The 27,509-nt window shown below is 34.9% G+C and overlaps 1 pseudogene; it reads left to right on the forward strand.

Annotated features, from left to right (window-relative positions):
- Window positions 1-812: 812 nt before the first annotated feature.
- LOC149254299 (7-deoxyloganetin glucosyltransferase pseudogene) lies at window positions 813-3,299 on the forward strand (annotated as a pseudogene).
- Window positions 3,300-27,509: the final 24,210 nt, after the last annotated feature.

A 27,509-nucleotide genomic window follows, 5' to 3' on the forward strand; every position in this document is an offset into this window, starting at 1 on the left:
AAAGAAATCTTCAGATAACCAAGGCTTCGGCTCTTTTGGATAGCATATAGACCGAAGTTACGCAAAGTTGCTGTTGGCGTTGCTACGTTACACAGCGGTCCTTTCATTCACAGTGAACGACCAGGAGTGCCTCTATGAGAATGTCGAATACGAAGGAGATAACGTCTCTGGCAATTTCGTCGCTGTCGACCACGAGATCTTCTGGTCTTTCGATCACCCAGTACTTCGGCTAAGCAGGAATCGTTATGGTTGGAAAAAGATGCGAACTGCAAATAACCGGATTGCCTGCAAAAAACTGTCGTGCTTTGTCTGTGGAATCCCCAACTATTTCAACAAAAGAAGCAATCTTACCCTGCTTTTCGATATCCGCCTAGCTTTCCATCTAAATCTGTGTGGAGGTCTTCTTCAACAATAACCCTTTGTCTGGACGGAAGTTTGAGGGCTCTGGTCTCTTCAACTCGCGGCAGTGGCCCTTTTAGACAAAAAATACACCAATTTCTAGTTTAATTCAAAACCATACACAGTAATGGCGTTGCTCAGATTTGCAGATGATATGATCATTGTCACCAGGGACTCAATGCGTTTTAGATCTGGGCATGCTTCCGCTGCATAAGGTGAAGGCCCTCGTCGGCCCCTCTTCTGCTTTCCGGTTCCGGGAACCTCAATTGAAATCACCCCAGGGGCATGCCAAAATTATTTATGAACTAATTAAAAAATAATGGATGCGGGAGGATGCATAGGACGCTCGGTTCGACCTCTGGGCGGATGGGCGGAGTGAAAGAAACCAAAGAAACCATTCAAGAACCTGGGGAATGAGATATCAAACGGAATCAGAGAGGAGACAGGCCAACGTTTATGTGTCAGGCCAACGTTTATGGACAGATAGGCGTTACAAGCTGGACAAGCAACGGGCAGAGGTATTAGATGACATTATGAGGCGCAGAGAATGTCAGACAGAGCAGTGCAGGACCAACGTTTAGGCACCAGTTTAATTTTGGAATATGAACAGATGCGTTGGCAGTGCTCACGGCAGAGGAGCGCAGTCTCAGGACAGTGCACAGTCTAAGGACAGAGGCAGAAACGCTCAGGTATGAGCAGTTCAGACACAGAATTATGCGCAGAGGTGCAGGACTGACATGCACATAACAGGCCACAGAAAAACAAGTGGCTCTGATACCATGTTAAACACACATGGACAGTAAAAACAATAGGAAAGATAAATCAGTAAGTTCATATTTTTTATTAACAATAGATATACATTTATAGTACACATATGTGACTCTTGGGATTCAGATCCCAAGGTCTCTTGGACTGCTTTGTCCATTCAACTTCCACGCTAACCCTTTAGGATTAGGTGTCCAACAAATTTAATAATTTCTTTAAAATTAATAAATTCTTTCCCTTCTATTTTTTTGGATATATTTTCTATTTTTTTAATTAATTTTAATTTTTTTAAATATTTAAGTTATTACACCTATACCATTTGAATTTGATAAAAAAATTCATATTCCTATATTCTCCAAATAAATAAAGACATTTATTTTTCAAATAGAAAAATAAAAATTATTTAATTAAAACATTTTATTTAATAAAAATAGAATAGAAATAAAAATTATTAATAAAAGAAAAAAAATAGATATAAATATTAAAAATAAATAGAAAACTATTTTTTGTGTTATCATTATTATTATTTCTACAAGTTTAATTCAATTATCAATAATTATCAAGTAGATATTAGGGTATAGACTTAATCTCCACTAAATATTTTAGAATATTTTGAATAGCAATCACAAATCAAATGTTTAAATTATCTTAAAAATAAATTATGCTATTTCTACTTTTTTTTCATTAAATTGATTAATTAAAAAAAATTAACCATGAGTCATAATTTTTTTAGATATGTAATAATAGTAAACTATAATATTAAGCTATAGTATTATAATAGAGTCTATTTATAAATTCAAAATCTTCATAATAAAACTAAAAATAAATCTTAATAGTTAAAACTTTTGATTTTCTTATATATATATATATATATATATATATATATATATATATATATCTTTTTTTTCACTGGAAAAATCATAATCTTTCATTACCTTTGAAATAATATATATATATATATATATATATATATATTTTTTAATTAATTAATAATGATATTTTAAAACAAAATTAGTAATTTATATCCATGTTTTTTTAAGAATTTTTTTGGGTTTATTTTTTTTTAAATGATAAATTTATATTATTTGAACACTGTACTTGCAAATCTATTCTAAACACCGGGGTCCAAATTGGCTATTGACTTGCCTTTTATTATTTAAAAGGAGAAAGAGCCAAAAAAAAAAAACTTACTTTAATCTGTTTTTTCTAATTTTCCATGGTGCTCCATGAGATACTGTCAAACTTCAATGAGGTCTTTCTCATATTTCTCGACCCATTGAATATGGAGGCGGGGAAGAACGATAGGCAGAACATTTACTACTAACGCAGACTATAAACCTATTCATATTCAGCTTCATTTTTATTAACAACAATATGCTCGCTTGTGTACTGGAATAGAAGATTGCTTATGTTTCATTTATATTGAGACAAAATATTGTTCATATTTTACAGATGAGAGCTGCCTCACTGAGGAATCTCTTGATGAAGTGATAATAACTTACATCCCGGGAATGCCCTCGCTGCGGTTGAAGGCGCTGCCCAGTTTCTGCCTAGTTGCTGATCCTTCGGATTTCTTCTTTCAAAATGCAAGAAATCAAGCCCAAGGCACGTTAGCAGCAGATGGGTTCATACTCAGCACTTTCAATCAACTCGAAGGCCCAGTTTTGGGGGTACTCTCACTTCACTTCCCTGTCTGTGCCATTGGCCCTCTGCTGCTCTCTCAGTCGTTACATTGTAAGGCTAACGATGGGTTCCCAGATGAATTGAGTATGTGGAAAGAAGAAAGGAGCTGCCTCACATGGTTGGATACTCAGAAGCCATGCTCCGTCATATATGTTTTTTTGGGGAGCTTGACAGTTTTGTCTAATGAACAAATCCTGGAATTTGCATGGGGACTGGCCTCCAGTAACCAATCCTTCTTGTGGGTTATCAGACCAGATATAGTTCATGGTGAATCTGCCATTTTACCCAAGGAATTCTTGGAGGAAACGAAGGATAGAGGTCTGCTGGTGGAGTGGGCGCCCCAGATAAAGGTATTATCAAACCAATCTGTTGGGGGGTTTCTAATTCATAGTGGGTGGAACTCCACGTTGGAGAGTGTTGGGAATTTTCTGTTAAATTCCAAAACAAAATAATGAACAGAAAACAATGCTCTGTTTTCTCCACAGGATCTTAACACAGGGAAGCTAAACATGATTGCTGAAGAAGAGAGTTTTAGATACACAATAAAACCTTGTATTCATTAATAAAAACTGCTCGATACAAAAGATCTTCCTCTTAACAAATGGATTCACCAAGAACTTCCAGTTCCACAAAAAAAAAAAAATACTCTGTCTCTTTTTGAAATTTTACACTACTGTGTGTAAAATATTTCTTACATTTACTGCTGTAAATGAAAAAAACTTCTTGTTTCATTTACTCGACTGCATATTTCATTTCAACACAAAATATAAAAATTACATACTCTGCCTCCTATGCTTCTGTGTATATTTTCAAAACATATTCAACGAACAACAAAAAATTTACATGTGTGCTGCTACACATTCCATTTCAATCTCTCAACAAAAAGAACATTACATCTGCACTACTATGAATTAAAAATTTGATACCTCTGTGTAAGAGATTTTCTTCATTCGCCCTTTTTCCATACGCTGCTGCATGGATTCACCTTCCATATACAATACAGAACACAACAAAAAAAGCATAACAAATACGTTTTTACTATGCCCATACCTCCGTAAAATAAAAGCATGAAAATTAAAACTCTTTACCAATACTCTACGAACACAATTAATTTCATTTATGTTTTACTAGCGGTCAAACAAAAACTTCACCCAAGGTTCATGGACTGGACTGGACTGAATGCAACTTTAGTTTCAATCAACGGTGGACAACGTTGAATTCAATCATATAGATATCGCTTGCCCAAACCAAACGAACATTACGCCCCGATGAAAAGTGGTTTTGGAAAAGTACTGAGGACACGCGTCAGCTCAGGGTTTTATCGCGTCCCCTCTGGAGAATACCACCCCTTGCTGAAAAGCGGTGCGATGGAGTCTGATATTTTTTAGCTGCACGACAGTTGAAATTAGATTTCAACACTCCCCTTTAATTTCAACTGCTGGGTTATAAGTCATACCGAGAAATTTTCTCAAAAATTCAAAACTTTTCTTTCCTAAAGGCTTGGTCAGAATGTCTGCAACGTGCTTCTGAGTTCTGCAATGTTCTAAGACAATTTCTCCATTATTTACCAATTCCCTGATGTAATGAAACTTTGTGTCAATGTGTTTCATTCTCTTATGAAACACCGAATTCTTGGATAATGCAATAGCTGAGCTATTGTCACAAAAGATCATAGTTTCTTTTGCTTGTTCTTGGTACAAATTCCTTAACATCCTTCTCATCCAAACTGTTTGACATGTTGTTGTTGTAGCTGCCACATATTCTGCCTCTGCTGTAGACAATGCTACAATAAGCTGCTTTTTAGAAGCCCATGAAATAGCTCCTGAACCCATGTGAAAAACATAACCGGATGTGCTTTTCCGATCATCTACACTTCCAGCCTAATCACTATCAGTGTATCCAACTAAATCTGAACATTCTGAAGTAGTATATAAAATGCCAAACCTGATAGTACCTTTAACATAGCTCAGAATCCTTTTTTCTGCCTTCCAATGTGCTTCTTTTGGCCTCTCCATGAATCTGGAAATTAAACTAACAGCAAACATTATATCCGGCCTAGTTGCAGTCAAATACATGATGTTGCCAACTATGCTCTTGTACAAACTAGGATCAAAATCCTTGCTGCTGTCCTCTTTGCTGAGTTTTAATCCCATCACTGTGGGAGTGATTGCTGCCTTGCTCTCCTGCATGTTAAATATTTCCAACACTTCATTAGCATATTTTGCTTGTGAGATAAAAATCCCATTTTCATTTTGTTATACTTTTATTCTTAAGAAGTATCTCAGCAAACCCATGTCAGTCATTTCAAATTCTTCTTTCGTGACTATTTTGAGAATTTCCATAAGATAATCATCATTACCTGTGAAAGTAACATCATCAACATATAACACAACAATTAGTAATTTACCATCCTTTTCTTTAATGTAGAGGGTGGGTTCTCCCTCACATTTTTCAAATCCATTTTCCAGTAGATAGGAATCTATCCTACTGTACCATGCTCTTGGTGCTTGCTTCAGCCCATAAAGAGCTTTCTTCAATCTGCACGCTTTGTGCTCTTGGCCTTTCTTTTCATAGCCTACAGGTTGTTCAATGTAAACCTCTTCCTTTAACACTCCATTTAGGAATGCTGACTTCACGTCCATTTGGTAAAATTTCCACTTGTTTTGTGCTGCTATGGACAACACTGCTCTCACGATTTCCATTCTAGCAAACAGTGCGAAAGTTTCTTCATAGTCTCTCCCATACTGTTGCTTGTATCCTTTGACAAAAAGCCTTGCCTTGTGTCTTTCTATTTTGCCTTCAGCATTACTCTTGGTCTTGTAGACCCATTTATCTCCAATGGCTTCCTTTCCTTTTGGTAGTTCAACTAAATCCCATGTCTTGTTTATTTCTATGGCATTTATTTCCTCATCCATAGATTCTATCCATTTCCTATCCTTAATTTCATCTTCGAAATGAACAGGGTCATCAACATGACAATATAAAGCAAACAAAGAATTCATACCTTCATTTGCTGCCTCTTGCTCATAAATATCACTTAAATTTCTAAACTTCTTACCTCTTTCATTTGGTGTACAAGTGCTTGAATAAGCACTTGAATTTCCTCCTTGTGGTGTGCTTTTAGAAGCACTTTCATTTCTCCTCAAGGGTGTCCCTTGCTGTCCTTGTGTTGGTGTTGCTGTTTGGGGATGTATTTCAGCCATATCTTCATCATCTTCATCATGTGACAAAGAGGTTTTAACATTCATTGTTTTCTCTATGCTTCCATCCCAAGCTTCCTCCTCAATGAACTGAACATATCTACTCACAATGAGCTTCTTGGTGGATGGGTTATACAGCCTGTAAGCTTTGGATTCCTCACTGTATCCAATGAAAATACATTTCTCCCCTTTGCTGTCCAACTTCTTCCTTAGCTGATCTGGAATGTGTGCATAAGCCACACATCCAAAAACTTTCATGTGGGTGACTCCTTGCTTTGTCCCACTCCATGCTTCTGCAGGCACTCTGTTCATCAATGCTTTTGTGGGGCACCTATTCAAAATTTACGCTGCACAATGTACAGCTTCAGCCCAATAATCATTTGGCAAAAGCTTTACCTTTAGCATACTCCTCGCCATGTCCATGATTGTCCTGTTCTTCCTTTCAACAACTCCATTTTGCTGCGGAGTGTACCTAGTGGTAAACTACTTATGTATTCCATTTTCTCTACAAAAGCGTAGAAATTCCTTGGAGATATACTCACATCCTCTATCAGTTCTTAGAACTTTGATATGTAGCCCGCTTTGGTTTTCCACAAGTGCCTTGAATTTGCAAAATCTTTCAAACAATTCACTTTCGTTCTTAAGGAAATAGACCCAAGTTTTTCTTGTAAAATAATCAATGAATGTTAGTATGTAGTGGCTGCCTGCAAGTGATGGAGTTTACATTGGTTCACATAAATTTGAGTGGACAATCTCTAAGGGTGCTTTTGCCCTTATGCTTTTCCCTGATGGAAAACTTTCTCTGTGTTGTTTCCCCAAGATGCAACCTTCACAAAGGCTGTCTGGTTTTTCTATCAATGGTAATCCTCTTACCGTTCCTTTTCTACTAAACAAATTAAGACCTCCAAAATTGAGATGTCCAAATCTCAAGTGCCACAACCAATTTTCATCCTTTGGTTCACTTTGGAAAGCGTCTTGAGTCACTGTTGCAATTACTTCTTTATTTTTTAAATTTGCCTTCATTCTGAGAGGGAACATCCTGTTCCTTATCATCTTCACTTCAGCAATACATTGTTTGCTGGGTGCTCTATCCATGATGGTGCATACATCATTCACAAAGAAAACATTGTAACCCTTTTGCACAAGCTGTCCAATACTTAAGAGGTTACATTTCATTCCAGGAACATAATAAACATCTGCTATGGTTTTCTCTTCACCTTTCTTTGTTAAAACGTTTACCTCTTCTTTTCCCATAACAGAAACTTTACTATCAGTCCCAAGTGTGACTTGTGACTTCACATTCTGATCTAACATGGAAAATAGAGCTATGTTTCTTGTCATATGGTTGCTACAACCGGAGTCTAGAAACCATACATCTTCACTCTTTTCTTCAGCAATATTACAAGCTAAAAACAAATTGTTTTGGCTAGTATTTTCTCTAGTGAAATTTGCACTAGATCTATTATTCATATCATGCTTCTTCTTCCTACATTCATTGGCATAATGCCCATATTTTTTACAATAATAACATTGGACATTGGATTTTTCATACCTTTGTCCTTGAGCATGATGTTGTCCACTTTGTTGGCTGCTGCCTTGGCCTTGGTTCTGATTTGGATTGTTGCCTCTTCCTTGAGCATTTACTGGACTGTTTCTTCCACCTTTGTTTTGGATTCTGCCTCTTCCTCTCTTGTTTCCTCTGCCTTGACCTCTTCCTCTTCCAAAGGACATCTGGGTCTTGAAGGCATGCTCTAGAGATGAGTTTTCATTTATGCTCAATCTCTGCTCATGTGTTATTAGTGATGCATGTAGTTCATCAATTGAAAAGTTTGTGAGATCCTTTGTCTCTTCTATGGTGGTGAAAATCACATCGAACTTTGAGGGTAGGACCCTCAACAATTTCTCCACAATCCTCCTTTCTTCAAGAATCTCTCCATGAGACCTTATCTATGTGACCAGACCAATCACTTGTGTGAAGAATGAGTCAATATTATCTGACTCCTTCATGCAAAGATTCTCACAATCTCTCCTCAGCAACCGTAGTTTTGTTTTCTTCACTTTCTCCATGCCTTGATAGGCTATCTTGAGAGTTTTCCATGCTTCTTTGGATGTCTTGGCTGCTGCTATCCTTGGAAACACACTCTCATGCACTGCTTGATACAAAAATACGAGGGATTTTGATTCCTTCTTCTTATAGCTCTTCAACAGATCTTTCTCTGCTTGTGTCAAGTTATTAAACTCTTCTTCATTTGCTGGTTCTTCAAATCCATCCTCAACAAATTCCCATAAGTCTTGTGAGGCAAGCAAAGCCTTCATGGTTATTGCCCAATAGTCATAGTCTTTCCCATTAAACTGTGGGAGATGAGTATTAAACATACCCATGCTAGTGCTGGTGCTGGAGCCATCCATTCTTGCACTCTTAAAAATACTTGACTGTGTATTTAAAATCATTGGTTGTCCTTAACGATAACACAAAAATTAGCTTGAGAAATACCTTGTATTTTTGACTGAGTCTTCACTCCGTTGGAGAAGCTGCTGCAGCAAGAAACCTTCCTTCAGCTTCTTTAACACCTTCAAAGAGCCTGGACAAGCTCTGATACCACTGTTGGGAATTTTCTGTTAAATTCCAAAACAAAATAATGAACAGAGAACAATGCTCTGTTTTCTCCACAGGATCTTAACACAGGGAAGCTAAACTTGATTGCTGAAGAATAGAGTTTCAGATGCACAATAAAACCTTGTATTCATTAATAAAAACTTCCTGATACAAAAGATCTTCCTCTTATCAGAGGGATTCACCAAGAAATTCCAGTTCCACAAAAAAAATAAAAATTACTCTGTTTCTTTTTGAAATTTTACACTACTGTGTGTAAAATATTTCTTACATTTACTGCTGTAAATAAAAAAAAAAACTTCTTGTTTCATTTACTTGGCTGCATATTTCATTTCAACACAAAATATAAAAATTACATACTCTCCCTCCTACGCTTTTGCATATATTTTCAGAACATATTCAACGAACAACCAAAAATTTAGATGTGTGCTGCTACACATTCCATTTCAATCTCTCAACAAAAAGAACATTACATCTGCACTGCTGTGCATTAAAAATTTGATACCTCTGTGTAAGAGATTTCTTCATTCGCCCTTTTTCCATATGCTGATGCGTGGATTCACCTTCCATATACAATACACAACACAACAAAAAAAAACATAACAAATACGTTTTTACTATGCCCATACCTCTGTAAAATAAAAAACATTAAAATTAAAACTCTTTACCAATACTCTACGAACACAATTAATTTCATTTATGTTTCACTGGTGGTCAAACAAAAACTTCACGCAAGGTTCATGGACTGGACTGAATGCAACTTTAGTTTCAATCAACGGTCGAAAACGTTGAATTCAATTAGACGGATATCGCTTGCCCAAACCAAACGAACTTTACGCCCCGATGAAAAGTGGTTTTGGAAAGTACTGAGGACACGCGTCAGCTCAGTGTTTTATCGTGTCCCCTCTGGAGAATACCACTGCTTGCTGAAAAGCGGTGCGATGGAGTCTGGTGGTTTTCAGCTGCACGACAGTTGAAATTAGATTTCAACAGAGAGCATAAGCGCAGGGGTGTCGATGATATGCCGGCCCTTCTTTGCGGAACAACAAACAAATGCGAAATTCATTTGTGAAGAGTGGGGAATTGGAATGCACTTAAGAAAGACGGTGAGGAAAAAAGAGTTAGCGTTGTTGGTGAGGAATTTCATAAAAGGAGTGGGAGCAAATGAAATCATAAGGAGAAGAATAGGACAACTCAAGGAAATTGCCAAGCAAGCAGTGCAGGAAAAAGGATCTTCTCATAACAATTTAGACAAGTTACTAAGCCATATATGCATCAAAAGGATCCAGCAAAATGACAGTACTCGAGCATACCGTTTTTACTGAACAAGTTGAATTGACTGTGGATAGATAGCAGTATCATGTGAAAGGCTTGTAGTTCATTGCATTTCTCGTTGAATTTACTTCATCTGTAACATTTCCAGCACATCTGTAAATTGTGGTTGTATACTCAATGCAGCTTAAATTTTCTAGCGTTTAATCTCATTTTCATTTTCAGCTCAGTCGACATCTAATTTCTTGTTGGTCTTGGTCCAAAACGCAATTAATGGTTCGTGAGTATCACCAAATGGCTTGAGGAATAATATTAAACTTGAGCATAAGGTGATTGTGGATTTACAAATATGTTAAGTTTATTGTAGATCTGAAAATATTAGGAAAAGAAGGAGATTTGGAAATATTTGGAAGATCAAGTGGAATAATTTATTTTTCTCTTTCATATTTTTAAAATATTTGAAAATCTATTAAATTACCTGAAAATGACCCAATAAAAATACTACTAATACATTTAAACATTAATCAAATCCGTTAATTCAATCCACATTAAATTAACTTAAACTTGATTAGGCTTTAAGTCAATCCTTATATAAGGTAATTGAGGTTCCCAATCCATATTGTCACACCCCCAATTCTTTTTCCCTTAAATTGGCCGGGTGCGGCATCGCCTAAGTAACCAACATTCTCCATTATTAGTTTACTTTACGAACTACGCCTTCAACATTCATTATAAACATGAATTACATTATTAATGTGCAGAATCCATTAATAATAATATAGAACAACAATAAGAACACCAACAATATGCAAGAGAATATCTTTTATTATATATGTGAGAAGATAGTACAATGACCGGGAGCTTGGGCTCAACCGGCCTTCATAACCGAGGTTGGGCGCCCACCCGTGCAAGAGCACATAGCGGTCACACCGCAACCTTCAATCGAAATACAATACAACACTATGTGCAAATGTTGCCCGAACGGGCGGGCGTACCCGTGCACACCCGCACGACCTCAACCGGTTCACACAACCGCGGGCGGGCGCCTCACTATGCCCTCCACCCGCACCTTCACCCGACTACACAACCCGTGCAACTTGTGCCTTTTCCCGGCAGGTGGGCGCATCACCTATGTGCCTTTGCTGCGGCTCCTACACCTTGTGCGCACTCCTTGTGTGTGATGAAGATCAGCGAAGTTCGCTTGCCAAAATGAGCGTTCAATCCTTGTGTTTATACGCGCCCAAGTGTGGCGACCTCACCCGCGGCCGACCCACCGAACGCGCCCAAGCCGACGCGCCCAAACGATCCACGACACCCCTTTGTAAGTCGGCTCACCCTCCGTTTGTAACGCCCAGCTCGCCATATAAGTAGGTGCCAATTTGCCCGCGCGTTATATCACAACCGCGCCTCATCATTGGTCGCGCGTCACACTTCTGCCTTAGTCGTTTTTTGGAGAGAGGAGCGCGCGCGCCCGGTCGCATGACCACAGGGCGTTACACATATGGCATGGAAATGCAGGTTTGAAGTTCAAAATAATTTTTGGGTTTTGAAAAATAAAAATGATAGCTCTACGGTATTTTGCATTTTAAATCATTTTTTGAATATTTAAGAATATTTTTAACTATATTTAATAATCACATTGTTGAGTGCTTGGTTAGGATTTCGAAATACTAAGAAAAATGGTAGTGTCTAAAACACTATTACTAAGATTCCATTCGTAATTCAAACCAATTAACATGAAGTATTTCTCCTTTTAAATATGCTATATTAAAGATGAATACTATCAAACAAATCATGGGTTCTTATAATCCTAAAACAAAACCTATTGATAAATTTACAGAGTCAAGGTTAAGAGGGTTTAAATATGCTATGTTAAAGATGAATACTATTGAACAAATTATGGGTTCTCATAATCCTAAAACTAAAAACCTATTGATAAATTTACAAAGTCAAGTTTGAAAGGGCCATTGTGAGGGTGCCATAACTTCTCTCAATATTTCATGATCCTAACATGACTAGCAATTTGGCCTTCACATTTTAGTTATGAAAGCATGTTAGAGATGTTAATATATTTTAGAAGAAAGGTGAGATGTATAGTTGTTTAATAATACCAACATAGATCCATCTTAAATACTGATCTAACATGAGCTGAGAGGGATCTCTTCACGTGTAATTTTTTTTATAAACTGACATTATTTAAATATTTTATATAGTTATTTGTTTTTTTTTTAATTTTTTTTTTGGTCAACATGAGTAAAATTTCAACTTTGATGACAAACAAAATTACACATTATATTGAGCTATAAAATAAGAATAATTTTTCTCAACCAAATTATGATTTTGAATTAGATATATTTTATTCAAATTTTTTTTTTTTTAATATTAATTATTTTTATTATTTTAATATTTTTATTAATAAATATTTGAAAAAAAAATTATAAATTAAATTATAAAAATATTTCACTACTATTTCTTTCTTTATATTAATAAATTAATAAAACTGTATTTTCCAATAAAAAATATATGATCTTATTTAAAAATCCTATCAACAGTCTATGCCTTAGTGGTGTGTCATATTCAAGGAAATGCATTAAGGATTGCATTACAAAATGTTCATCCACTATGCATTTGTTCAAGAATGTCATGTTAAAATACTAGGATGTCCAATAAGAGAAAAAAATCAAATAATACGATATAGAAATCACTCAAATTCATAACAATTAGAAAGAATATAGCAATTCATAACCATTAGAAAGATTTGCTAATAGTAAGTAAAGAAAATTGTGTAGTATTATCTATTCTATATAACAAAATTTTAATCGTAGAATAATATGTTATATAGATATGGATATTCCTTTGTATTAAAATGAAAATATGACATACACCACATAATTTTGTTAAATGATTAGATATAATTAAATTTGTATAATACATACTAAAAATTCAATTCACATCAATACATTATAAGCACAAGGAGCTATGTCTCGAGCTAATCTATTTTGGACATACAATCTCTTGATTGAGTGAATATCTCAATCACACACCAATTTAGGAGGCCAACTATTTGGAGAGAATATATCTACCAACTAGGCCTTAACAAACTCCTAAACACTAAGAACAAACTCATGTATATAGAAAACATCACAACCAAGACAAGTAGGAGATATATTTTCCAAGTCCCCCCTTAATGACTATTAGCCTTGATCTCAATCAACAAAGTCTAGGTGTGGTCTTGATGTTTACAAACATGAACAAAAAGAATATTTTGATATCCATATAAAAGAACAACAATCTATGAGAATGCATGGGTACCAACTGCTGCAATTGCCAGTCTACTGGGATGTCCTTCATGTACATGGTTTAGTCAACCATTATATATTCATTCTTGTACATGTACTTATAAGTCCTCCTCCATCATGATCAACTTTGGTTTCCTCGGATAACCCATAACCATGCACTAGGTTTTATCGTCTTACGTTAAACCATGCCCACGGTTTTGTCGGCTGACCCTAAACCATGCTCGTAGTTTTGTCGATTGAGCCTAAACCATGCTACAAGAATCCCTGCCTACTTCACTCTCACACTTGTGGTTTTTGGGTTACCACAAACCTACACTACAAAGTGGTTTTTGACTTACCACAAACCTGCACTTACATACACTCTCTCAAGTGGTTTATGGCTTAGCACAAACTTAAACTTCCAAAGTGGCTTTAAGATTACCACGAACTTCATGGAGGCACACACAATTATAGCTACATAATATTATGAATTTTGAATGACCACTACAAAACATCATAAACTTTCTTATTAATACATGAATGTGACAAACAATAGATTTTAATCATGAATCTATTCTGCAAACTCACCAACTTTCAGTTGGTTGTCCATCATCCTTTAATTGTTATGGCTTCTCATAAATTATTCATATCACTCACAACATTATCTTTGACATCTTCAACGTGATTGTTCAATAATTATCTTAGATTTCGATATTCACATATGTATAATTTGCTAAATTAACCAACCCTAACAAAATCACTACACTTTGAATTTGTTAAACTCAATAAAATTATCTTCCATAATCCAAAATGCTTACCATAAATCCATTAGTAGGCAACGACATTACCAATCACTTATTCTCTGACATAGCCATTAAAGAGATTGCATGCTTAATTGGTTACCACACCTCAAAAGAATACCACATCGAATAAAGCACTCCCATTAAAATGTCGTAATACCTTGTAAAGAATACCACATCGAATAAACCACTCCCATTAAGACATTGTAATACCTTGTAAATTCTCTTTTATATCCAATACCTTGTAAATTCTCTTTTATATCCAACGAGGTATTCACCTTCATACCGTCGAAGGTTTTTTTTTCATGCACACAGGTTACCACAGATCCACGACCACACGAATTCAACAACGCTGGTTCGCCTCTTCCACATACGTCTTCCAACACTTCAGCAATAATCATCCATGACACCACTGACAGTGTCTCCACAGAGACGTATGCCAAGCTCAGCCTCCTTATGCGCACTACTCTCCACCTAAGGTTGTAGTTGAAAATGGGTCTTCCACATACCACAACCTCCTTTGCTTGTAGACTCCTCTAGACAGACTGGTGCGCTTATGTGCTTCTTCCAACAATTGTTAAAAACACAATAGATTCAGTACCTGCCTAATAACTTCACCATGGAAAGCAACAACTACAGCCATATTGGCTCTCCTCATGAGCATTAGTAGCTCGAGTTGTCCACACTGCAGGTTTATTTTATGGACAACAAACTCAAATAAAAACACATTAAGGGTACATCTCAAAACAGATACATATGCTTTCTATTTCCTTGGCCCTGTAACTCTAGTTGTCCACAATGCAGGTTTATTTTATGGACATCAAACTCAAATAAAAACACATTACGATTACATCTCAAAACAGATACATATGCTTTCTATTTTTTTTTGGCCGGGTAAGGGTGAAGGCCCACGGTAGGGATAGAATTTGATGGGTAAATTGTTCATTATGAAGTGATTTGTTCGTCAAATAGAGTCAGAATTTTTCATAATTATTAACATTTTTTTGGTTAAAATGATTAGAATAGGTGTTATAATTGCGTAAACTCTCAAATTTAATGAGTGATTCAGATTTGAAATTTTTACCTTGCCCAGGCTCATATAGTTTTTGATAATAAATTGAAATAAAAAGACAAATACATATGCTTTCTATTTCCTTGGCTAGGTTGGGGCCAAGTCCAAACCAAATTAAAATATGAAAACAAACTCTTAAGAGATAAAATCTAAATATTAAAAAAATACACAATCAAAAGAACCAACAATCTTTTTCTCCATTATTTCCCAGTGATATAAATAGTAACATATAGTGGAAACATTTTCCAATAATCCAAGATTAAGGAGTTGTTAACAACCCAAGATTAATGAGTTGTTAATCCAAGATTAATGAGTTGTTAACCAGGAACATATTCAATGTAAATGTTTCAACATCATTAATATTATACAATTCTAATATTATAGAATTCTACTGGGTGATTCAATTCTTAATTTGTTCCGTTTGATAATAATCATGTCGGATATTTATGTTGCAAACAAATTGAAGTGTTCTACTATTTCTTGGCTTCTCTTAATTGATTTGTAACTCATCTATAATTGAGGGAATTATAATTGACTTCCTTCACGAGTATGGATCCTTTTGAAAATTAGAAATTCAATCTTTGTCCTTAGAATTATATAAAAACACTTTTGTTTAGAATAGACTTTAAGCTTATAATTTATATTTATATATATTTTGTCTATAATTACTTAAAACAATGTCCAATGGACTTGATTCTTCTCCCACTCGTTTGAGAATTATTAAGTTGATACTATTTTGTGCTAAAAGATTCAAGCATTCCAACTCTCATTATTTAATGGTATAAGTAATGATGCATGCTAACTATGATGTAGATATATTTTAAGTCATAATTGTCATGAAATTGTGAATGTTGGGTTTATTGGATTTTTCATCGAAAGAAAAATATATATATATATATATATATATATATATATATATATATATATATGTGGATGCGTTTGCTATGAATTATGGAATCTAAATATTCATGCTTCTCACAATAAGATTTTTTAAACAATTAAGAAATGTTTAATATAATTTACTCAATCTAATATCTAACAAAAATGCTCATGCTCTTCTCTCTCTATATATATCTTTATGGCATCTATATATATATATATATATATATATATATATAATTTCATTTTATTATAATGTTATGATAATTAGCAATAATATCTTTTTCAATTTTACCAAGAGGAATTGTTCCAATTTCTTATCATTATTAATCAACAAAAAAATATAATAATTTTCTGCAACATCAATAAAGAATTTTAGTGATCCCCTCTATATCAATTTGATCCATCATTAAAACATATATAATTTTAATTTTAAACCAACATCCAATTACTATTACTAATCTAGAAATAAATGAATAATTATGAGAATGAGACTAACTAATGGTGTGCCAAAAGTTTTCTACAATAAAACCAAAGAGACAAATAAAATATAAGTTTTAGAGATGTAACATTGATAAAGTGTTAATTAATGAATTTGTAGGTTAATGAGCCAATTTAATTGATGTCTTTAACAAAAAATTCAATGTAGAAACAAAGGGAGAGATTGCATACATTTCATAGTAGAGCTTAAGAACCCTAGGATGTATATGGCCTTCATATAGCTTAGGCACCAAGAAAATGTTGCAACCAAGTTGGAATGTTGTAACCAACAGATATTTCCCAACACTTCCTCTGTGTGCACAATAAAAATACTATGGGCTTATACTTCCGATATAGTATAATATGGTGTCATCAACCCGCTCATTTGTTTGAGCGTAATATCAAATTCATGGGGGTATGTCCGCCGGGCCAGGCTGTAGTGTGGTACTTTCCTATGGCCAATAGGAAACCTTCATGTTGCTTTGTTATCATTGTAAGTCAGCCTTGTCCATCTTTTTTCCACTCCTCCACCATTTCTGCTGAGTTTGGCTGTGATGCCAAAAATGGTTCCCAACCTCTTCTAACTCTCCTATTTGACTTTGGAGTACTAGAATTTTGACTGGCTCTATCTTTCAAACTAGGAGGTCATTTTGAGACTTCTGCATATCAATGGAAATATTTTTCTAAGCTCTTTCGATCAAGTTGGGTTTCATCTGTATTTGAGATGAACTACTTCTCCAAAACTGGCACCAAAGTCTTTTCATCATCCTAATCCATGCCGTTCATTGAATCTTCTTCTTGTGCTTGGAATTTAATCAATTGAGTCCCTCTTTGATACCCTTGTCATGTGTTGACATCAATGACAACATATTTCCAAAAATTACTTTTGTTGGGTGTGCGTTATATTCTTTCCACGGTTAGTCACACATGCGGGGGGATCACAGGGGGGTGAAAGTCACCCGTGTTCATTGCATTTGGCACAACCCTCCCCATCAGGGGGTTTCACAGGGTCTAAGGCAACACCCCAGGAATTTTTTTTTGGACCCTATATTAGTTGGGAAAACCTACCTATGGTTTCGTGCATGCATTATGCACATGGTTTTGTGCATGATGGTTTTCTACCAATGGTATTGTGTAGATCCGGTCAAGGGAACTACAATTATGTTCTAAGCTAGGGTTAATGGATTGAGGTTTATAAATGCTTCGTCATGTATATATATATATATATATATATATATATATATATTGTAACATTGAGAGGAACATAATGAAAAATCAATTTGTTTTGGGATCCAGGGGAAAAATCTCTGTGTATTTGTTTTGTATTTCTCACCATTGTATATGTTTTTTTTTAAGAATTCGTTTGCAAGTAATTAATGTACAAGGTTAAAACCTACATTTGGTACCAGAGTTATTTTGACTTCAAGGAGACACCTTTGTTTCTAAGGGTTTTTTTAAGGCCTGTGGTAAACCCTGTTCAGTGGGCGATTTGCGAGATCGATTCTTGCGGTGAAAGAAGATGGAAAGTAGTGGAAAGATATAGATCAATAAATTTAATGGTTAGAGTTTTGAGCTGTGGAAAATCTAGATGGAGGATCTACTAGTGGATAAAGATCGATGGATTGTTGTAAATCCATGTATTAAACCAACGATAATGTTAGCTGAAGATTGGGAGAATTTGGATATGAAAGAAAAGAGCACAATACGATTCTATATCTTAGATTCGGTATTGTTGAATGTATCAGGGGAAGCTAGGGTGAAGGCTTTGTGGGACAAGTCAGAAACTTTGTACCAATACAAGTCTTAGGTGAACAAACTGTTCTTATGGAAAAAGTTGTATAACCTGAGGATGAAGGATGGAGACTCGATGAGAAAGCATTTCAATACCCTTAATACTGTGGTAAGCCAGTTGTTATCTTTTGGTATTAAAATTCCAGATGAAGATAAGTGCATTAGTTTTCTATGTTCTCTACGAGATTCATGGGATAGTCTTGTTGTTGCAATATGTAGCAATACAACTACCTTGAAGTTTGATGAAATAGTCTCATCCTTGCTATCAGAGGATATGAGATGGACAAATATGGATAGTTATAATGGAGATGCCTTGTCTGTACAAGAATGGTCCCATAACAGAAATAAAAATAAGTCCTCGAGTGGGAGATCTAAATATCCAGGAAAACTTGTAAAGGTGTATTGGAAATGCAGAAAGGAATAGCACTTCAAAAAGGATTGTAGATCTAAATATCCTGAGAAAGGAAAGGGATCTGATTATGCTCCTTCTTTAGAGGCGAAAACCAACTCACATGAATGTGGAGGTGTGTACTTGGCTTCTTCCTCTTCACGTACACATGTAGATCATCAAGCATGGTTTATTGACTGAGGTGCATCCTTTCACTTCACTCCCCATAGAGAGTGGTTCTAGGAGTATGAGAAATATGATGGTGGTGATGTTCTCTTAGGGGATGATAGGAAGGCTAGAATCATCGAATGTGTAAAATTCAAGCTAAATTTGCAAGGTGGAAGGATTAGAACACCTCAGGGTGTTTTGCATATTCCTACATTGGTCAGAAATCTGATTTCTGTAAGAAAGATGGATGATGCAGGTGTAAAAACAATGTTCAAGAAAGATACATCCAAGATTGTTCAAGGAGCACTGGTATTGATTTGGGGAGTTCGGAGTGGAATCTATCGTTAAACCTTTACAAAGTGAAATATGTTATTGTTTATACTTACATTTTAGTTGTAACTCATTACTTGTGTATCTATTTTCTTATAGTGCAGAGGTGTTCTTAATGTCAGAACCAATTTCTTTTTTTGGGTTATGTGAGTGTCGAAAATGATTTTTTTGTTGTTGTCAAAATAAGTTATAACATAAATATGATATATATATATATATATATATATATATATATATATATATATATTATCTAACACCTTTAAAAGTTATAATTTTTTTTAATTCCGTCAGTTTGTTCGAGGGCATAATTCTGAGGAATAAAGGTTCCGATACTACTTCATGACTTATTCTAATATTGAGTTTAATAGCTATATATATATATATATATATATATATATATTTATTATTATTATTTAAAATATTAATTTGTATAAAATTATTGGGTTCATAACCCATCTCTAAGTTAGACTCATGTTACATATGCCTCCGATGTCTACAAAAGCCAAGTCAAAGCCCAACATATCAAGTGCTCAACTATGGGAGCGTGGAAGCATATATGTGCACTACACATTAGAATAGAATGGAGGGCTTGGTGCATATAAACACCAATGAACGCTTTGCTAAATTGATGTGGGATATTTTATTGTAGGCAAATTAATGAATACCAATGGGTCCCATTTAGTGGTCATCAAGCGATTGATATAATTTCCAATCCATCCATTCTATTACGAATCCCTCTTCGTAAGAGTTTTGTTATAGTTTATGATTTTCCCGACTTTTTACCAAATTATAAAATCTAGTAGAATTTCATTAAAAAAATAGGTATTGTCTAGCTTAGATCCTACAAGGGATTCTCTTTTGTCTTCTCCCCATTTCACACTCTCCACTGGTAGTATGGTCAAGTTGGGCTTGAAAATATTATGAATAACAAAAACCCTGGTGAGAAGTGAAACTATGACTACCACAAATCATGCAATAATTCCAATGAAGGAGTCCATGTTACCTGCCTACCACTGAAACTTGGCTCGTTCATTTTACACCCTCTCAATTTGCAGACAGTCAAGTTGCAAGACAATCTTAGCATTCAACAAAAGTGCCAAATCATGCAAAGGGCCATGAGGAGTGTATAATGGTGTAAAACATGTTAGTCATGCTTGTGTAATTGCCAATATATAAATATGAATTCAGGTCTTTATGTGACAAAGGTAGGATGATTTCCCATAATGGAAAGTAAAATATAAAAGTGCCTAAATATATACAATTAAGTATTTAAAAACACTTTACATCAGCACTAATTAAAGAACACAGAGTCACCCGCAAGTGCCATTATTAAGCGCATTTCAAATCTGCTAAAGGAGAAGTTCACTGATGATATGATGTGCTTCAAATGTTGAAACAATATATAATGTGGATAAAGCAAAGGGGTGCACAAAGGTCGAATAAATTTTCAAATATAGAGAGGTGGATAGTGAAAGTAATCATAATTACCAATTGTATTGCTTACTTCCAGGTTCCTTATAATTTCAATGGAAGCATGTTTTTTACTTAAAGGTGGAATGGAATTGATTTAAATATTTTAATTCTATTATCTAATTTATGTGAAGAAAACACTTGGGCGCTATTGCACAAAGGAAGTTAAAGAAGTTATGGTTTTTAATATTATGAAGCAGGAAGAAATTTGTGGCTCAACCATTTGATGGGAAATACTCCCTTGAAGTGAAATATCCTCTAGTACATAGCACCTTCAGTAGATATGAACCAGGGTTTCAAAATAATTAAAAAACTATCAGTTTTCAAGAGATGGGGTTGGCTCAGTCCCACGGGGGTAGGCGAGTTGGTAATCACAATGCGGTGAAGTTCGTTGGAAAGGCAGGCTCCGTACTAAAGGTCATGAGTTCAATTCCCCCAGACTAACCTGATGCCATGGAGAGGGGCAGGTACAGCTCCCAATGGTTATAGAGGTAGTGGTCAGGATCGACCCCGTGTAATGCGAGTCGCGAGACTGCCCCTGTTGCCGATTCCATTGTATATATAAAAAAGAAAGAGATTGCATTGGCTCTTGAAAATCAACTATCCTAATTCAATTGTGCAATCCCCATAATAGTATTTTTCCCAAAACCACCATGTCATATGTGGCATACATTTGTGAATTGCGGTACCCCCTAGTAAAAAACCACTTACAACTATGTACCCCCCACAAATCCACTCATGGGTCTAACACGATAGCATAGAGACTAATTTTGCTAGACATGGCAACCAGTGGCTGTAGCTCTATCATGGTTTTATTACAATAATTTATATTGAAGACAATAAGGTTATTCACTTTACTCGAGGAAGTGACGAAAAAGTGGAAATTAGAACTTTTATAGGTTTAAGCTCATTAAGCACAAGGCGTTCTAGCAGTGCTCGTGCATGGGAGATATGCTGCAATCAAAAAGACAAAAATGGAGTAATTTCTTCGTGCCTTAATTGTTTCCTTAATGGAGGAGAATTGTACCATTTTGAATATGCTGTGAACAGAGGATGCAACTTTCTAAGCTCAATGGTAAGCATCAGTTGACTATGGAGTTTATGTTTCACATTGTAAATATTTTTCAAGTTTTCTACTTCATACAAGGTGATCTGTCAGTTAATCCACTTCTCAAATGGTTACATTGGAAGTTTGTCTACACTTAAGTGTAAAGTTTTAGTTTAGTAAAGTAGGAGTGTGTGCAGTAGATCAGTGAGTTTGCAGTTTATGGATTAATGTAGTAGATGAAGAATTATTTCAATTTGTGTTTCAACTTTGCAGTATGAAGTTTGGTTTGGCCGAGTGTAATGACTTGCAGGGGATTGAAATAAGTGAATTCATTATTGATTGACTGGTTGACTCCATAACCCAATGAATTAGGCATTGCTGTGCTTATTTCCACTTGCAGTGCCAGTTGTTTCACTTCAATAATTTTTAGTTTTCATTTTTTAGTGTGAAATAGTCTCTAGATTAGTGCAGGTAGTATGGTTTCATATTTGGAAATTACAGGTTTATGAATTGAATCCATGCCCAATAGATTCAAGGCAGATGGTCCACTAGGTTCTCTACGTCCCACAAGGAGAAGCAATCCTAGTTGGAGTCGATGTCGTAACTTTTTCTGACACCTTTAAAAGTTACAATTTTTTTGAAAATCTATTAGTTTGTTCCCCGGTATAATCCTAAGGCATAAAGGTGCATAAAATGTTGGACACCTAATCCTCTAAGGGTTGGTGTGGAAGTTGAATAGCTAAAAGGTGTCCAAGGGACCACTTGAAATATGAAACCAAGGGTCACTCCTATGTATTATAAATATGTATCATTGTGAATAAGAAAAGTAATCTAATGTTTATCTTTCAGATTTCCTCCACCATGTATTTTTTAACATGGTATCAGAGCTGCAGAAGAATTTTGGCTTGCTCTAATTTGAGCCAATTGTTTTGTGGACTCTCTAAATGTCAGTTCTGCTTTCGTGCCACCTTCCTGTGTGTTAGAACTGCCATTATTATTCTTGCTGCACACTGTCCTACTGACCTCTCAGCTAGATTCATATTAGGTTCACTGTTCTACTGCTTCTTTACGCTACTAAGTGTAACTCCTACGGTGTGCATTGAAAGGAGTGTTAATTACTTCCTCTGCATTGAAAGGAGCATTACTTCTTGATGAACTATTACAAGATTGCTACTGTGAAAATAATTCATTAGTAAACGCTGCTTCTCATCTATCTGAATATTAGGGCGGTGGATTAGCTTATACAAGCTTCCTCTTGGAAGAAACTCTATCAGAATAGAGAGATTTAGAGGCCAAGTGAGAGCTCCCATAAAAAGAACAATATTTAGGTTACGCAATCTTCGCACTTCACTGCGAAATTGCTCTAATGCATCTCCTGAAAAATCTTGCTCAAGAAACTTCTTAACTGCAACTTCCTTTCCATTCTAGTCTACATGATAAACTTCTCCATAAGAACCTATTCCAATCCGTTCACCTATTTGCAGATATTCCAATCAGATTTCACATTCAGAAACATCGCTCAATATAGGTTGTAGATTATGCGTATTAGATGAAGACACAGGTCCTATTTCCCCTCTGCTGTGGCACACTTGTAATTTTCATCCCTCAAATTTATGCTAATGGCCTTAGATACAATACACTTTTCCTTTGTAGTGTGAAGTGGGGAATGGCAAGCGGTGGTGGTGGATGGAGTCTAAGTGTTTCTCACCACAGCTTGTAAATAAGGGAGGCGATGAAGATCATATTCACACACCATGCACCCCATTCCAACAACATGTTGCAACTCATCCTTAAGCTTCTGGATCGCCGATGGGTTCCTCAACAATTCGTACATTGCCCACTCTATTCCTATAGTCGACGTGTCCATGCCAGCCATGAAAATGTAGACTTATGCTCATTCATTTCACAAATAGCATTCACTGCAATATTGTAAGTAAGCATACTTGCTGATATACTAAAGATATCTATATCTTTATAGATATCATAAGCCAATTTAGGGCTTTTAGATTCAATGATGGCATTTAGTAGGGCATTAAAAGACCTAACATTCAGAGAAATATTAAGACTTTTCATTCGATTGAAGCTTTTAATGGCATGTTGAGGCATTCCCGCTACACCATAGAGCATATAATGCTATTCGATTACCTAAAATGAGTGCTCTAGTATTTCTTCAATGGCATCGAACTGCTTGGATAATGCTAATTTTTTCACAGTACCTTCATACAGAGATCTGAGGCGGTGGAACTTCGGCTGCTCTGATGCTTGCTTGAAGATTTGAACAAGCTTTTGTGGGTCGGATTCAATCTTGAGAATGTTAACAGATTTATCCAGTGTAAGGCGCTCTGTTTGGACAAGGTGTGAGCAGAAGCACGGTAATGAAAATATTACAAGCTAATGGAGAAGAGATTTTGGGCAAGGTGGGCGATTACTAGTGTGTGCCATGGTGATGCAGCTGCCAACATATCCTTCCATCTCATGATAAACAATAATCTGCAAGAAAAACATATACCAGATCTCATGTGACATTGGGGTCTTTCTGGGCAACGTGTTCTTCTACTATTTTCTCGAGGATCTAGGCCAGCTATTTTCCAGTTAATTCATAAGTAGAAGCAGCGGACTGCGACCAAAATGAGGGTGAAGGATTTGCTGAGTCAAGGCTTTGTGACGCAAAATTCAGATGCTATTTTGGAGTTTAAGAGTAGGATTTGCGCATCGACATTAAATTCCCATGGAGAATTTTAATATTTCATTGAAGTTATTATATGCATTGGCACGTCCCTCAATTATTTAAAATTTCAGCATATGCATTGGTTAGTTGATGTGTTGTTTTTAGTGGCATACTCACTGCATAGTTCATGTAGCAGTATTTAAAGTGTTGTTAGTTGCAATGATAATCCAACAAATTTTGTGCTATTTCTAGCCTAAGGTATTAAGATGGAAGAAAATGGCTAGGATTGATAGAGTTGTTGTTGGTGTAAAATAGTTCTTTTTGGATTATTGACCACTTTAAAGGGCTATTTCACACTCGTTATTTGTTGCACATTTACAAAATATTTTGCAGTGACATTGTATTGCGAATGAGTGTTAGTTCTTCTCTACAGGTTCATAATTGTGATAAGTTTTAAGTGTAATTGTTGAATTGAGGCTTCTGTGATCCATAATATTTATAAGAAGAACTTCGGTGTAAATCACATAAAGAGAGACATTTGTCGACGCGTTTCGAACCAAGCAGTGTGGCTCATCGTCAGGACAAGTTGAAGAAACAGATCTAGCCTATGCATGTTGAAGAAACAGATCTAGCCTATGCATGTTAAATAGTCTGACAACGAATATCTTGATCAACGGCTAATTTTGACTTAGGGATAGTAATTAAAAATTCAAAATGATAATTTAACTGGAGTTAGTTAGATTATAGATGTTGATTACGTTAATTAATAAAATCGTGACTTGAATGGGAATTAGTTAGATTAAAAACCTGACTTATATATATATATATATATGTATTAAATATATAAATATAAATATAAATATATAAATATAAAAGTTACTTAGATTAAGGACCTGACTTTTATATATATATATATATATATATATATAATATACCAATTGAGTTAGCTATTTTTATAGATATACTCTTTTTAATAAACATGTTCTTTAATGCATTTCCCTGATTGTAACTAAATTCTAAGAATAATAAAGATTTAACAAGAATACTATTGTTTGCTTTAGTAATATTGGAATTATAAATTACTAAGTAAATATAGATAAATATAAAGTACTATATATAACTTATTGTTTAAATTCGAATGGGCCATCATATTTAAATAATAAATAAAATAAAAATAAAATAATATATTTTACCAATAGATTGAAATAATTATTGAATAATTATACAATTACCTAATAGTAATTTAAGACTATTTGCTTATATTTAAATAATGTTGGAATAATAACAAATATAGATTATTTAATTATTTATTAATTTATTGACCATTATATTCAAATAATAAATATGAATTATATAAATATTATATGCTATACCTTTTATTAAACATAGTCATTTAGTTAACAAATGAATTCTTTTAGGTTTAGCTAATAATAATAAATTATATATTATTTGGTTTTAGATATACATTTATTAACAAATGAATTCTTTTAATATATTATTTACCAAATTTAGCTGTTTTCTAAGAATAATAAGAATTTATTATATCAAGAATATTAGTGGTTTGACTTTGTCCATTAGGTCAAAATTAGCCGTTGGCAATATAGCCGTTGGAGTCTCTGCACGCTCTATTTAATCAAGCTAAGCCAGATTAGTTCTTCAACTTGTCCTGACGATGAACCACACTGGTTGGTTCGAAACGCGTCGACAAAAGATTGGTTATGTGATTTTGCCGAAGAGTTTCTGAACAATGTTATGGATCACAGAAGTCTAAATTCCTATATAAAAATTAGTTGATGGTTTGATTTTAAAAAAAAGCAAGGGGAATTAGTTATGGTAAAGACCAATATAAAGTTAATATTAAAAAATAATAAAAGTTAGTTGAAAGGTATAAATCTAAAAATAAATTAAGGGGAATTAGTTATAATAAAGATATATATATATATATATATATATATATATAAGAGTTAGGTTAGCTAGTTAAATTACTAGAAAAGAAGAAATAATATTATTTTATTTGGTGATTACTTACTGGTAGGTTAAAATTTTATTTTCCATTGTATTTTTTATTATTATTTATTTATATTTTTATTAATTTTCAATAGAAATTATTTAGATAAATGTATAAGTAATATAATTCAAGGTGATGGTTATAGTAATTATAAATTACTAATATGCTTTAATAATAATAATAATAATAATAATAATAATAATAATAATATTTACGATCATATTTATATAGAATTTTTTTACCAGAAAGAAGCAAATAGAAAGAGCGCTAGAAAAGAAGGAGAAGAAACAAAAAAAAATCCTTAAAACAAGAAGGACAAACACTAACAACAACAAAGAAGAAGAAAAAAGAGGGGGGGGGGAGGGGGGAGGAAGAGAAAGACTAGGATGAAAGGGCGGGGATCCAACATCTACTGATCTTCCAGCCGTCATCCCTATTGAGATTGTTTGGCCTTCTTTCAATCTCAATAGCTTCCCTGAATTTATGATGATGGAAATGAGCAACTTTGGCGACAACCTTGGCCTCCTCTATACACACCTGATGCTTGGTCTTTTCTACATGCTCTGCCAAAGCTGAAGACTTGGATCTCCCATGTCTTAGGTCGGCTGCATGTTCACTGATCCTCTGATGGATGGAGCGCCCTGGATAAAATAATTTCGACCATGGATAAAATAACCAAAACTGGTGAGGTATTAGAGTTTTTAAAAACTTTGATACATTCCCTCGATCATGACATAGTAAGAATCAACAAAGATTCTCTTGTTGACATTAGAAACTGTTTGCAAAATGCACAAGAGAAGATATAATTTTTGGAGCTTCAATCTCAGCTTCAACAAAAGGAATCAAAATAGAGGAGTCATCGTTCTGAACCTGTTTCTGTTCAGAACATTGAAACAAACTCCCATAAGCAGCAAGTTAATTCACATCCAGTGCCCAATGAAGTAGCAAAATTGCGTGCAGACTTAGAAATTCAGCCAACACTTCCCAAGCCAATCATCAGACCTTGGGAAGAGCTTGTCCATAACAAGCACATAACAGGTATTGGATATGAGAAGGTTGTGTCCTTCCATATTCTAGATTACTCAAAGCCCATTTAGTTTCAGAGTGCTAGATTCCTTCATGACAGTTCACCTTCAGCTTCTGCCCCTCTTCCACAGCAACAACAACAGATTGTTAAATGCCAACACTGTGACCAA

The sequence above is a fragment of the Pinus tabuliformis genome, chromosome 7 (assembly GCF_031772625.1).
Source record: "Pinus tabuliformis cultivar Carrire ecotype Pingquan chromosome 7, CPIR1, whole genome shotgun sequence".
NCBI classification, from domain to species: Eukaryota; Viridiplantae; Streptophyta; class Pinopsida; order Pinales; family Pinaceae; genus Pinus; species Pinus tabuliformis.